This window comes from Oncorhynchus kisutch, linkage group LG27, assembly GCF_002021735.2.
Source record: "Oncorhynchus kisutch isolate 150728-3 linkage group LG27, Okis_V2, whole genome shotgun sequence".
NCBI lineage: Eukaryota > Metazoa > Chordata > Actinopteri > Salmoniformes > Salmonidae > Oncorhynchus > Oncorhynchus kisutch.
Window position 1 is genome coordinate 40,516,438 of NC_034200.2, and position 13,180 is coordinate 40,529,617.

The 13,180-nt window shown below is 44.5% G+C and overlaps 1 protein-coding gene and 1 long non-coding RNA gene across 18 annotated transcripts in view; both read left to right on the plus strand.

Moving 5' to 3' along the window:
* Positions 1 to 9: 9 nt before the first annotated feature.
* LOC116357830 (uncharacterized) lies at positions 10 to 1,472 on the plus strand. Its single transcript, XR_004205861.1, has 2 exons — positions 10 to 207; positions 397 to 1,472. It is a non-coding gene; the product is annotated as an uncharacterized LOC116357830 (long non-coding RNA).
* A 1,683-nt stretch (positions 1,473 to 3,155) lies between these two features.
* Positions 3,156 to 13,180, plus strand: part of epb41l3b (erythrocyte membrane protein band 4.1-like 3b) — a 102,949-nt gene continuing 92,924 nt past the window's right edge. For 4 of the 17 annotated variants that reach the window (XM_031807262.1, XM_031807266.1, XM_031807264.1 and 1 more), the window contains exon 1: positions 12,187 to 12,399. The gene's annotated coding sequence lies outside the window, so the exon portion shown is untranslated. Of the gene's footprint in view, positions 3,314 to 3,346; positions 4,012 to 12,179; positions 12,400 to 13,180 lie in introns of those variants that run through there. The other 13 variants (XM_031807249.1, XM_031807254.1, XM_031807252.1 and 10 more) reach the window with 8 other exon arrangements.

Genomic DNA, 13,180 nt, shown 5'->3' on the forward strand with positions numbered 1-13,180 from the left:
CTCAGGGTCTTTCAACCCCGGTAGAACGCTAGAGCTTGATGGCAGCTCCTGGCTTTCCAACACCGGGTCCGGCCACCAGGGGGAGTCCGTCAGCACTGAGCAGCAGTCCAGACGACCGTTGATTGCTGGGAGGCAGCGTAGCTGGTCTAGAGACAACCAGACATTCACAGACACTGTCTACAGTATCTACAGGGACCAGAAGTGCAGGTACTGTATATGATACAGTTTCTATAGCCTCGTTTGACAGTCCTGATCACGCGAGATCACTGTCTGTTTCTCTAGATGCGTGAAGAAAAATAGAATGTGACCTCGCATGATAAGGATGGTTGAACAAGCGTACATTGTATATGTTGCAAAATAAATTACATGTAACGTTTTCTAATCTTATCTAATCAGGTGTTCGGAGCAGGTTCCCTACCCCAGTCAGTGGGACTCGCAGGCCTCGCACCCCAGTCAGTGGGACTCAGAGCAGGCCTCGCACCCCAGGCAGTGGGACTCAGAGCAGGCCTCGCACCCCAGGCAGTGGGACTCAGAGCAGGCCTCGGTCCCCAGGCAGTGGGACTCAGAGCAGGCCTCGCACCCCAGGCAGTGGGACTTAGAGCAGGCCTCGCTCCCCAGGCAGTGGGACTTAGAGCAGGCCTCGCTCCCCAGGCAGTGGGACTCAGAGCAGGCCTCGTACTTTATTGAAAATGGGATCGAGGAAGAGCAGGTAGCAGGCTGGTAGTAGTAGGTAGTCTGGTAGGTAGTCTGGGCACTAAAGAGAAGGATGCTTCAAGAAGGGGCTCGTTGAAGGATGCCTTCAGGAGGAGCTCGACGTCATTGACTCCCCGGGAGTTAACAGAGGGTCTAGCAATTACCCTTACTGAACACCAGGAAGGCGCTACAGGGACAGACCCTCACCCCACAGGGCTCCCAACTATCCCCTTCCTCCCACTCATGTCTCCAGGGTGATGATGGAGATGGGGTCTCGTCTGTCACCCAACTCCCTCTTCAGTCTCCAATGCAGCCTCACTGTAATCGTCTGTCTTCCAAGGCAGCAGGGCCCGGCGGCTCAGCTGTCCACTTCTGGAGAGGTCGAACAGTAAGCGATACATCAAACTGGAAATCATGGGCGGAGAGTCCTTCAAGGCAGTGGATGTAGCAACTTCCTGTGTGCCCGACTCGAACCAGGAAGAGGAAAGGGAAGTAGCAGTCGTTCAGGGAGAAGAAGAAGAAGGAAAAGGAGAGGGAGCAACAGTCACCTTTAGCTCTTCTTGATCTGAACTCTGGATACTGTAATCCCCAGCTCTTCAACAGAGGAACCCTAAATAGTTCTGCCTCGGCATGTTATCATTTAGATGGAGATCAATAGGAAAATACAGGGCTCAAACCCCATCTAGAATCAAGGTGTGGCCTAAGGGAACTCAGAGGAGAGGGTGTGATCAGAGTGGCTCCCAGTTCTTCAACAGATATGACATGTCTTGTTATTCTTTCGCATGTGTTTTGGGATTGGGATTTTTACTGTAGCTGTACACAGTTGATGGCAATAGAACATGGACACTGGTATATTTTACCTTTATTTAACCAGGCAAGTCAGGCAACCCGTCATTTTCAATGACGGGCCTAGGAACAGTGGGTGAACTGCCTGTTCAGGGGCGACAGATTTGTACCTCGTCAGCTCGGGGATATGAACTTGCAACCTTCCGGTTATTAGTCCAACGCTCTAACCACTAGGCTACCCTGCCACCCCAATGTGTGTGTATATATAAAATACCATTTTTATTTAGGTCTGAAAGCCATGGACACCGTTGACTTTCAGATCACCAACATGAGGTGAACCACACCAACAAATCAATATCTAGGTCAAAGTATTCCAATGGTTTTTTTCAATGTAACAAATGCAATAATTTGTCTAGATAAAAAAAAATGATATTATTTGTAAAAAAATAAAATAATAATACCTATAGTAGAATTATATTGTTCTGAAATGTTCCTATGAGACACGTCAACAAATGCAATAATTTGTCTAGATAATTTTTTAAAAATATTATTTGTAAAAAAATAAAATGAAATACCTGTAGTATAATTAATTGTTCTGAAATGTTCCACTAGATTTAATGAAACTGTGACGCAAAATAAAGCTTTAGTTTTAGAAATAGTTTCTAGGTGTTTCTATGTGCCAGAAATGGAATCTCAGGTAGAATATCGTTCAGATTTTATGACGAGTTGAGGTGAAAATTAGGTTTCGACTGTTGGATGTTTAATTATGAATAAATAAAGTGGGCTCTAATGTAGATGGCCTGATACATTTAGCTGATCTCCCCCCCCCCCCTCCCTTGTACATGCTGTACCAAAATAGCAATATTGACATTATTCACACACTCTATTCAATGAAAATCTAGTCAGTGAAAATGGTACTCTAAGCCACACGTCTCTAAATCAGTCTAACATGGCCATCTAGTGGTGAAAATGTGTTATTGCTTTTTCTGTCAGCCTCATGGTATTTTATGAAGCGCTCCTTCCTGTGGGTGTGTTTTGACCAGGGGTGCAACTTTCACTGGGGATGGGGTCCCCCCCCCCAGCTTCTGAAATAGCATTTTTGCCCCCCCCCCCCAGTTTTATAATTGGAATGTGATACAAAATGTGTCAAGGCTTTAGGACGATGAGGACTCTTCCGACTGGTCATGTAAGCTGTTTGGAATGTTTATCAGACTGGATTTAAAAAAATAAAAAATAATGTCAATATTATATATATATATATATTTTAGACGTATTTTTAACGTCCTTTTTCTTATTGGGACTATTCTAGTAGGGAGCCGCAATTGTTTTGTCAGCGAAGGGCGGCAGAATGGTCAGCTACATGTATTGAAACAAGTCTTTGGGTCTAATGGTCGTCTTGCACGGAACTGGCACTCCTTCGATATAACGTTTTTTTTTTAAACGAAAATAAATTAAAACGTGTCAAGTTTGTCACTTTTATTGGATTTGAGTCATAACATGATCAGAATCTAAATTGTGCCTTTAGATTATGAGAAAATTAACAACCAAAGAAGATTTTTTTTAAACTTCTTGAAACCCCAAATCCCGTCCTGGTCCGTTTGGTCTGTTTCGCAAAAGCGTTCCCGGAAATCTCGCGATGTTGCGCCTCTGGGTTTAAAAACTCTGTGGTCGTAGTGCCTGTAAAAACCTTCCCACCCGAAGCAAGTTAGTTGTGAAGAAAACAAATCTGCGATCAGCGTCGCACGGTCGGAAATCCTTCTCCTTTAGGACAGTTTTGTCACATCTGTGGTCGCGAAAGAGTTGAGCGAGGGTTTCTGAGAAGAACACGAGTCAGGTAACGTGCTTTTAGTTTGAGATAATGTGTGTGTTTTTTTTTTTTTCATGGGACAGAATCAAATCTGGTAAAGTGTATTTTGTTAGAAGGAGCGACAGTTTTGAAACGTGCTGATCTGACTGATTTGAACCAGATGTTGCAGACCATAAGTTGACTTGTCAAAATGTGTTGTGCCCTTTCATCTAGAGACTAAAAGCACGTTATGATTCAGCACCAAAACGACATTTCGGGAATACATATGATCATTTTGAGAAACAAATATGAGACTGCATATTTCACCACGTGTCAAGGTTTTGAATATATCTGCATCCCAAAATACAACTATAGGCTGCGGTTATTTGGGATATGTGAAAATGTGACCCTGTGATCGCACTCTGTCGCAGGACACATTTCACACAAAAAAAATACTATTCTTTCTGCTTTTTTGCCTAAACTCTTCCCAAACCGACTGTCCATGCACTCAGTTTGACAATGAATGATCGAGGTGTTTTTTTGTTGAGGTTTTTATAGCAAAATCAATACATTTTGTAAATAGTGCACATATTCAATACTGCGGTGGTGAACAGGGGTACAATACATGGTGATATTCAGCGCGGGAGTTATTAACAGAATAGTTTTTGTCCTTCAACATGTTGGGACCTGTCTGTCTGGGGCCTGTCTGTCTGCGACCTATCTGTCTGCTACTGGCAACTGACATGGTGAGTACCACAGCAATATACTCCATGTAGCCTCAGGTTTTGATTTATTTTACAATAATTTTGCATAACATTGTTCTCTCAACAAATGAAGATACTGTACACACTCTTAACATATTCTTCTTATCACCAGTTGAATTGAAACGCCTTGCTAAACACCAAGATATTACACTGATGATTTTAGTGAAAGACAGTTCCAGGAACTAATCATACCAGACACGTTATTATCTTGGTAGGCAGAATAAATACTCTCGTATATGGCATCTGATAACCCAAGCCGGTCCTGTGATTGTGACATGTTGATATCAGCACTTTTAACAGAATTCCTTCACATTAGACCTTCCTGAATTCTCCTCCTTGTTTAAATTGCTGATCAAGCTCAACTTGTTTTCCTGTACAGACACACACACACACAGACACGCTCATCTGACCGAGAGCAGATATCTTCGTATGCAACAGATGGGTTTAGGTTTGGAAAGGGGAAGTGTATTCAGTCTCTTCTCATGTGATGTTTTCTACTTGTTTCTGAAGAGTGTCTGAAGAAGTTGCTGACCGTAGATTGAAAACAGTCATAGGTCTATGTCAATGGCGCTGACTATATCTGCTGACAATGAACTAGCGCCGACTAATCCTATTGGTTGTGGTACATATGTACGTGACTTATCATCATAATGGTTTTCAATTATGGATGTAGTTTTGATTCAAAATGGGGCAGTATGTATGTTATTTTGTTGTCTCCTTTTTCACTATGAGCAATGGTCAGTGGTTGAAAATGGGGTTTATGAACTAGAAATATAGAAGGAAAAAAAAATGCGTCTGTCTTTTGTCCGGTTAGATCTTAGGAACAGCGGGGGCTGTTGAGGGGAGGACGGCTCATGATAATGGCCCGGAAAGGAATAGTATTAAATCTGTTTGATTCCATTCACTTCATTCCAGCCATTATCATGAGCCGTCCTCCCCTCAACAGCCTCCACTGTTTAGGCGATAGGAGCCGGGTAAAGTCCATGGAACGTCACATTTATTGTTTTGCCAGTGATAGTTAACTTACTATTGAGACCTACTGTAGTAGGGTCAACACTGAGAGATGAAACATGGTATTGAGACCTACTGTAGTAGGGTCAACACTGAGAGATGAAACATGGTATTGAGACCTACTGTAGTAGGGTCAACACTGAGAGATGAAACATGGTATTGAGACCTACTGTAGTAGGGTCAACACTGAGAGATTAAACATGGTATTGAGACCTAATGTAGTGGGGTCAACACAGAGAGGTGAAACATGGTATTGAGACCTACTGTAGTGGGGTCAACACAGAGAGGTGAAACATGGTATTGAGACCTACTGTAGTAGGGTCAACACTGAGAGATTAAACATGGTATTGAGACCTACTGTAGTAGGGTCAACACTGAGAGATGAAACATGGTATTGAGACCTACTGTAGTGGGGTCAACACTGAGAGGTGAAACATGGTATTGAGACCTACTGTAGTGGGGTCAACACTGAGAGGTGAAACATGGTATTGAGACCTACTGTAGTGGGGTCAACACTGAGAGGTGAAACATGGTATTGAGACCTACTGTAGTGGGGTCAACACTGAGAGGTGAAACATGGTATTGAGACCTACTGTAGTGGGGTCAACACTGAGAGGTGAAACATGGTATTGAGACCTACTGTAGTGGGGTCAACACTGAGAGATGAAACATGGTATTGAGACCTACTGTAGTAGGGTCAACACTGAGATGAAACATGGTATTGAGACCTACTGTAGTGGGGTCAACACTGAGAGGTGAAACATGGTATTGAGACCTACTGTAGTAGGGTCAACACTGAGAGGTGAAACATGGTATTGAGACCTACTGTAGTGGGGTCAACACTGAGAGGTGAAACATGGTATTGAGACCTACTGTAGTGGGGTCAACACTGAGAGGTGAAACATGGTATTGAGACCTACTGTAGTAGGGTCAACACTGAGAGATGAAACATGGTATTGAGACCTACTGTAGTAGGGTCAACACTGAGAGATGAAACATGGTATTGAGACCTACTGTAGTAGGGTCAACACTGAGAGATGAAACATGGTATTGAGACCTACTGTAGTAGGGTCAACACTGAGAGATTAAACATGGTATTGAGACCTAATGTAGTGGGGTCAACACAGAGAGGTGAAACATGGTATTGAGACCTACTGTAGTGGGGTCAACACAGAGAGGTGAAACATGGTATTGAGACCTACTGTAGTAGGGTCAACACTGAGAGATTAAACATGGTATTGAGACCTACTGTAGTAGGGTCAACACTGAGAGATGAAACATGGTATTGAGACCTACTGTAGTGGGGTCAACACTGAGAGGTGAAACATGGTATTGAGACCTACTGTAGTGGGGTCAACACTGAGAGGTGAAACATGGTATTGAGACCTACTGTAGTGGGGTCAACACTGAGAGGTGAAACATGGTATTGAGACCTACTGTAGTGGGGTCAACACTGAGAGGTGAAACATGGTATTGAGACCTACTGTAGTGGGGTCAACACTGAGAGGTGAAACATGGTATTGAGACCTACTGTAGTGGGGTCAACACTGAGAGATGAAACATGGTATTGAGACCTACTGTAGTAGGGTCAACACTGAGATGAAACATGGTATTGAGACCTACTGTAGTGGGGTCAACACTGAGAGGTGAAACATGGTATTGAGACCTACTGTAGTAGGGTCAACACTGAGAGGTGAAACATGGTATTGAGACCTACTGTAGTGGGGTCAACACTGAGAGGTGAAACATGGTATTGAGACCTACTGTAGTGGGGTCAACACTGAGAGGTGAAACATGGTATTGAGACCTACTGTAGTGGGGTCAACACTGAGAGATGAAACATGGTATTGAGACCTACTGTAGTAGGGTCAACACTGAGATGAAACATGGTATTGAGACCTACTGTAGTGGGGTCAACACTGAGAGGTGAAACATGGTATTGAGACCTACTGTAGTAGGGTCAACACTGAGAGGTGAAACATGGTATTGAGACCTACTGTAGTGGGGTCAACACTGAGAGGTGAAACATGGTATTGAGACCTACTGTAGTGGGGTCAACACTGAGAGGTGAAACATGGTATTGAGACCTACTGTAGTGGGGTCAACACTGAGAGATGAAACAATGATAAGGTGTACTTTACTGTGTCTGTATGCTTGTCTTTACACAGGCAGCCTAGTTCTGATGTTTTTTTTTACACTAATTGGCATTTTGACCAATCCGATGAGCTCTTTTGTCCGTATGAAATTAGGCTGCTTTTACACAGGTAGCCCATCTAGCTGAGGCATTTGAATCAATCATATTGTCATATTGAGACTGTAATACTGACACATCGTATTTGTTCAGGAGGCAAAGTCACTCTCCTGTCTTACACTTGAGAGCTATTTGGCAGGACTGTGTGTGAGAGAGAGACACAGACACAGATTGGGGTTAAAGGTCAGTCACGTGTGATAGCTGGTCTGTCTTTATCATGATGTAGCAATAAGCTGCACAAAGGTTGAAGAAACTCCAACACTCAGCATACCCTGACGCACTCAGCATACCCTGACGCACTCAGCATACCCTGACACACTCAGCATACCCTGACACACTCAGCATACCCTGACGCACTTGCTTGTAGAGAAAGAGGGAAGGAGACAGTGGTGTATTCCACCTGCAATCACATGACAGCTGAGTAGAGCTGAGCTGAGTAGAGTAAAGCTGAGTAGAGTAGAGGCTGAGTAGAACTAAATAGAGCTGAATTGAGTAGAGCTGAGCTGAGCCTGCACAGTGGCCGAGTAGAGCCTGCACAGTGGCCGAGTAGAGCCTGCACAGTGGCCGAGTAGAGCCTGCACAGTGGCCGAGTAGAGCCTGCACAGTGGCCGAGTAGAGCCTGCACAGTGGCCGAGTAGAGCCTGCACAGTGGCCGTGTAGAGCCTGCACAGTGGCCGTGTAGAGCCTGCACAGTGGCCGTGTAGAGCCTGCACAGTGGCCGTGTAGAGCCTGCCTAGTGGCCGTGTAGAATAGAGCTGAGTAGGTCGGTGTCGTCATCACAGACTTGTGCCATCAGCAGAGAGACTTTACCCCTCTCACCTTGCCCCAGTCCCTCCTGCCAGGTGTGTACAGACGCTGTCCTTCCCTCCTTCCCAGTCTCAATGTGGTCTGATCTGTCTCTCTCACACACACACACACACACAGAGTGTGGTCTGGGCAACACGTGAGCATTAGCTTTGCGTAGGCTAGGAAAAACTTCCTTGGTGTCGGTGAAGAGGGTTGTGATACCGGATCAATCTCGCCTGGCACAGTGATGATAACCGTTATCTATCTCCAGTATGGCTTGGACCTTGGTTTTTGCCTTGTAAAGCTGTGGTGCTGGAGATGGTGGGTATCTATGGGTATTAATAGTGGAGTGGAGTGCTTAGGGTTGGCTTCTCTTGAAGGCTCTTTCAAGTGGGCCGTGGTGACGTCTTTGCCTGAGTCTGAAATGACTCCCTACCTACTCCCACAGGGCTCTGGTCTAAAGTAGTGCACTATATAGGAAAGAGGGTTCCATAGGGCTCTGGTCTAAAGTAGTGCACTATGTAGGGAATAGGGTTCTATAGGGCTCTGGTCTAAAGTAGTGCACTATATAGGGAATAGGGTTCCATATTGCTCTGGTCTAAAATAGTGCACTATGTAGGGAATAGGGTTCCATATTGCTCTGGTCTAAAATAGTGCACTATGTAGGGAATAGTGTTCCATTTCAGATGCAGGACCTCTTTCTTTTTAGAGAGTATTGAGAATATTGTTGCTCTGAAGTGGTGAAACTGTGTAGCCCGGTCCTAGAGCTGTCTGTGTTTCCTAACTCCTAGAGCTGTCTGTGTTTCCTAACTCCTAGAGCTGTCTGTGTTTCCTAACTCCTAGAGCTGTCTGTGTTTCCTAACTCCTAGATCGGTCTGTGTTTCCTAACTCCTAGATCGGTCTGTGTTTCCTAACTCCTAGATCGGTCTGTGTTTCCTAACTCCTAGATCGGTCTGTGTTTCCTAACTCCTAGAGCTGTCTGTGTTTCCTAACTCCTAGAGCTGTCTGTGTTTCCTAACTCCTAGAGCTGTCTGTGTTTCCTAACTCCTAGAGCTGTCTGTGTTTCCTAACTCCTAGAGCTGTCTGTGTTTCCTAACTCCTAGAGCTGTCTGTGTTTCCTAACTCCTAGAGCTGTCTGTGTTTCCTAACTCCTAGAGCTGTCTGTGTTTCCTAACTCCTAGAGCTGTCTGTGTTTCCTAACTCCTAGGTCGGTCTGTGTTGTCTAACCCTGCCAACTCCTATGGTCACACAAACAATAGGACCATAAGAGTTGTCAAGGCAGAACAAACAGGTCTGTGACCAGGCTTAACATTTTAAATGATTGTATAATTGTTAATAGCCACGCCTTCAATCCATAACTACCAATATGCCTACTGGAAGATCCCTGATGTATTTAGCTTTGATCTAATACTGTGGGTGTGCTTCAACCTGATCTATTCTGGTTCGTTGTGTGACGTCGTGGTTCCTGTTCCTGTTCTTTTAACATGAAAGCATGAGTAATTCAGAATGTGAGTTGAGGACAGTGGGATATAGGGAAGGGGAATTGTCACAAATGGCAATCTGTTCCAGGCACTAGACAAGTCGTTGAGAACTGACCAATCAGAGGAGGGTATCGCTGACCACTCCCACAACCAGGGGTCCTACAGTTATGAGCAGCACATGGAGCGACAGCCACAATCATCACTTATTCCACTGCTTCTCACACACACACACACACACACACATTTCAAAGGTTAGGATTACTCACTGCATTTATGAGGCACTATGCTTCTCCTGGAAGATTAGTGCTTGCGGCATACATGTGCAAGGCCAGGCAGTTCACCGTGAAGAAGACGGTCTACTCAAGAGGAGGACTGGGGCACAGTGGGCCAGTCGTCATATACTGAATCGGTGGGACTGAGTCCCAACTGTATGGATATCAGGACGTCAACAGGGTAACTAAAGGAACACGTTGGTGACACAGAGGTGAAAGGTCATGCAGTTTACGGTAACGAAGGCGGGCTGAGCATTCTCTGGTCAACTCTGTCCGCATGTTGAGAAGAAATGAGATGATACTGAGGAATCAAAGATCCCTTTCAGGCTAAATGAATCATGTCCAATTCAATTAAGGTAGCCAGATCTCCTTTAACACCCTTTAAGTGCATTTGTTTGGGTGGGGGTGGGGGTGGGTACTCCCCAAGGAGCACAGAACAGAGTCCAGTCCAGACATCACGTGTTGTACAGTATGTCTGTGTATTGTTTCCTCATATAGCGCCTGTAGCGTATTTCAGGCTAATATACTGCCAACATGCATCTTAAGAGAGATATATATATATATATATATATATACATTTTTTTTACCTTTTACTTAACTAGGCAAGTCAGTTAAGAACATTCTTATTTACAATGACGGACCTAGGAACAGTGGGTTAACTGCCTTGTTCAGGGGCAGAGCTGATTTTTACCTTGTCAGCTTGGGGGGGGGGATTTGATCTGGCAACCTTTGGGTTACTAGTCCAACACTCTAACCACTAGGCTACCTGCCGTCCCCACACTCTAACCACTAGGCTACCTGCCGTCCCTACACTCTAACCACTAGGCTACCTGCCGTCCCTACACTCTAACCACTAGGCTACCTGCCGTCCCCACACTCTAACCACTAGGCTACCTGCCGTCCCTACACTCTAACCACTAGGCTACCTGCCGTCCCTACGCTCTAACCACTAGGCTCCCTGCCGTCGCTCTAACCACTAGGCTACCTGCTGTCCCAAATTAATGAGGAATGCTTTTCCAACAGTCTTGAAGGAGTTCCCACATATGCTGAGCACTTGTTGGCTGCTTTTCCTTCACTCTGCGGTCCAACTCATCCCAAACCATCTGAATTGGGTTGATGTCGGGTGATTGTGGAGGCCAGGTCATCTGATGCAGCACTCTCCATCACTCTCCTTCACTCCCATCACTCTCCTTCACTCTCCATCACTCTCCTTCACTCTCCTCTGGAATCAGTTCAATTGCTCTGGGCGGTGCCAACAAAGGATACACTTCAGGACAAAAGTTTAAGACATTTTTTTGGGGTTACTACACGATTCCATACGTGTTATTTCATAGTGTTGATGTCTTCACGATTATTTTACAATGTAGAAAATAGTAAAATTAAGAAAAATCCTGGAATGAGTGAGGTGTTCTAACACCCTTGACCGGTAGTGTGTGTGTATATATATATATATGGAAAGTACTAATGTTACTGTCTCCACTACAACAACAACACTTCAATACATGTCATTTTTTCCTTGAAACATTGAATTTATATAGTGTAGAATTCCATTCATTCCTATGGTGGACTGTTCCTTCTTGGTAGTACCAATAATGGCCAACCGATGGCTTCGAAGCCTCTCATTGGCCAATCCATAGCATCAGTAATCCATGGTTTATATCATTGAGACTAACCGCCAATTAGAGGTTTCACGGGTCCACCACAAATACCTGAGAACCGACCCGGGACCCGAGTGGGCCTGGGTTCAAAATGCTAACTTTTTCCTCGAGGTCAGGTCTGTAAGTCATCGGATCTTGGGTCTGTAACTTTAAATGATAGACCTGACCATAGCTCTGTATATGTTTATGTTATGCTAATAAGGTGAATTTATTGACTTATAGAAGGCCTAGCCAACATTTGAAAGACGGTTTTGTTAACCAAGAAGAGCAACGTGGCTGATAAACATATATATATTTGTTACTCTGGTCCAATTGGGCCTGGTCTAGGTTTGGTTGTCGTTTGGTTGTTCTCTGGTCCGTCCGGGTCCCCCATTTTTGTTGTTGTTATGATTGGGTGTGGGTCTGATTGTCCTCAGGTCCTAAAAGCTCTTCTCTGCTCTTTGGACCTGAAGATCTCTTGCCCCAATCAATAGTAGAGAAATGCAAACTGATCTTAGATCAAGGACCATTACTCCAAAATATCACCTAGTCCTTGCCATTCGGGTTCCTTGGGAAGTCCAACTCTCACGTCACCCTATTGAAGTTGAAATTTAAACCGGTAAGGGTTTAGGGTAGGGACGTCCCACGTATCCCTGATAACACCAACTATATGACAGGCAGAATCCCTAGCTGAGCTGCGTCTGTGACAGTCGGGTCTGATAGGCTGGTTGGAGAACACCACGGCTGCTATAGCGGAGGCTCCGGAAGGAAGGTTCTACCGTCTACCGTAGCCAGGCTACACCACGGTTCTACTGTTTTGCGCAATACCGAACCGACAGACGGAGAGAGAGAGAGAGCTTTACCATAAATTTTTTGTACCGGATACAGTTCTATTCTGTTGTCGTTAAACCGATTGGAAGACGTGTTGTCTGGTATGTGAATATATATATATTTTTTACGTGTGAAGGCGATGCTTCCCTGATTTCTCCCCGACCATTACAACTAGCGGACTTCGTTTTCTGTTTTGCAGAAACAGTCATGCGGTATAGCCAAAAATGACATTCAATATGTTTATTTCATGTTGGTCGTAACCTTTTCTGGCGCGTCTGTCTGTTACATTGTAAACGTTAATAACGATATAGCTTGTCTAAAACGATGTTAGCAGTCTGCCGGACTATATCATTTTATTTACGAAGCGAATAGCTGTGCCTTTATGTTAACGTTACGACAAGCCTGCACTCATCAAACAGTCTAGTCTGATACTTCATCATATCATTTTACCGATCAAAAATACATGTTAGCGAACGCTGGCAGGAAAACATCTTGTTTTGAGGCAATGAATTCATCATGGATGTCAACTACCGATAACGTCGAGTCAGCTATTGTCTGACTTGTGATTGAATCTCTTTCCATCCGACTGTATGTTTTATTTGCTAGACGGTTTGATAAGAAAACCCCCCTCTGCACCGTCATGTGTCTCATTTCCAATCCATTTGACTGTTATTGATCTGCATTGCGGTGGGAGTGGTTTCCAATGTGGAATATATTTTTATCGGCTACGTTGTAGCCCCCTTCGTATCACAGCACCATATTCTCTACACAGTATGGTCGCAGTCTGACTTGACCCCGCCGTTACAAGATGCATAGCTAAGCAACGCTAACATTGTTGTTTTGTTGTTGTTGCCAATGCTTTGCGAAAGGTGCTACAAAGGC